The sequence below is a fragment of the Petaurus breviceps genome, unplaced genomic scaffold (assembly GCF_028583685.1).
Source record: "Petaurus breviceps papuanus isolate PSGF00001 unplaced genomic scaffold, PetGlider_PUasm1.0 91133, whole genome shotgun sequence".
In the NCBI taxonomy this organism is placed as follows: Eukaryota; Metazoa; Chordata; class Mammalia; order Diprotodontia; family Petauridae; genus Petaurus; species Petaurus breviceps.
Genome location: NW_027187419.1, coordinates 47,233,866 through 47,235,214, shown reverse-complemented (window position 1 = coordinate 47,235,214; position 1,349 = coordinate 47,233,866). Strand labels below are relative to the sequence as shown.

The following is a 1,349-nucleotide window of genomic DNA, read 5'->3' as shown; positions in this document are numbered from 1 at the left end:
AGAGAGAGAGAGAGAGAGAGAGAGAGAGAGAATTGGGATGAAAATGGTATTTTTATAGTCAGTCTCACTAATCAGCTTAGAAAACTAAATGAAGGAAGAGAAAATTTTAAAGGAGTCTGTAGAGAACCTATGACATTATTTGTTGTTGACTTCAAACTCATCTATTTTGGTTTCTAGTGCCATGTAGTAAAGTGGTTTGCCTTTCTTCACAACAATGAATTCTACATTGCTCTATTTTGGGTCAGGTGTGTGTGTGTGTGTGTGTGTGTGTGTGTGTGTGTGTGTGTAGACATTTGAAATTGAAGAGTCATTGGTTCTATAGCCACAATACTCATGAAGAAAAGCTGGTTATGTTACACTGTAACAGCCCCATCAGGTAATCCTTATTTCCTCCCACTAATGTGTCCTTTAACTTTAAAGTCAACCCTTATTCCCACTATAAGGTTGAAATCTCAGTTTAAAATGTTCATAATCAACAGTAACAGTAATGACAATGTTATAACAATAGTAATATAATTGATAATGAATAATAATGGACTTTTACGAAACTTTGAGTTTTATCTTGGTGACTGATGAAAAGAAGAGAAAATGTTTGACCAGGGCATATATTTCACATGAACAATACTGACTCCTCACCATGGTTCCAGCATCAATAAACCACTTCCAGATGGGAGGAGACATTCCTTCTCTTTCCAACAGCTAACAGCACCAAGGCATGAAACTCACTGAAAAGCAGCAGAGGGGTCTGGGGCCCAGCAGTGTCCCTGCCAGGGAGTGCAGAATCCCAGTTTGGCAACTCAACAAGGCATGAGCAGAACCAGAGCATCCAGACCAAAGCAGACCTCTTCACTGGGTGGGCCTCATTAACTTCAGAGAAGAGGTTTCCATTCTCAGGCTTATCCAAGCACCCCCAACCATTGCCACCAGGCTCCTCGGCACTTAAGTGTTAATGCCAGGGCTGAAACAAAATTTATCCACTTTTTTTTTTCTAATAACTGCTCTCTGACTACAGAAGTCCCTCACCCTGAACCAGTCATGGAAGCCTAGATTCATGGAAACTGCAGATTCCCAGCACATTTGAGCTAGCTGCTATCAGTACTAAAAACCCAGGACAGGATCCTTATAGTACACCTATCTTCCTTCCCATAACGGTCTCTTCAGCTTCCCGTAATTTGCTCTCGGGCAGGCACAGAGAACAAGTAACATTTCTTGCCAGAATTGCATGGCACCTCTTGACGTAGGTACCCAGTTTCACACACACCTGCAACCTCATTCACTACTCTCTCTCTCTCTCTCTCTCTCTCTCTCTCTCTCTCTCTCTCTCTCTCTCTCTCTCTCTCTCTCTCTCT

At 42.0% G+C, this 1,349-nt stretch overlaps 1 protein-coding gene across 3 annotated transcripts in view; it reads right to left on the bottom strand.

Annotated features, from left to right (window-relative positions):
* The window catches only part of NTM (neurotrimin), a 574,210-nt gene that overhangs the window by 571,468 nt on the left and 1,393 nt on the right, over window positions 1-1,349 (bottom strand). The window lies entirely within an intron of this gene.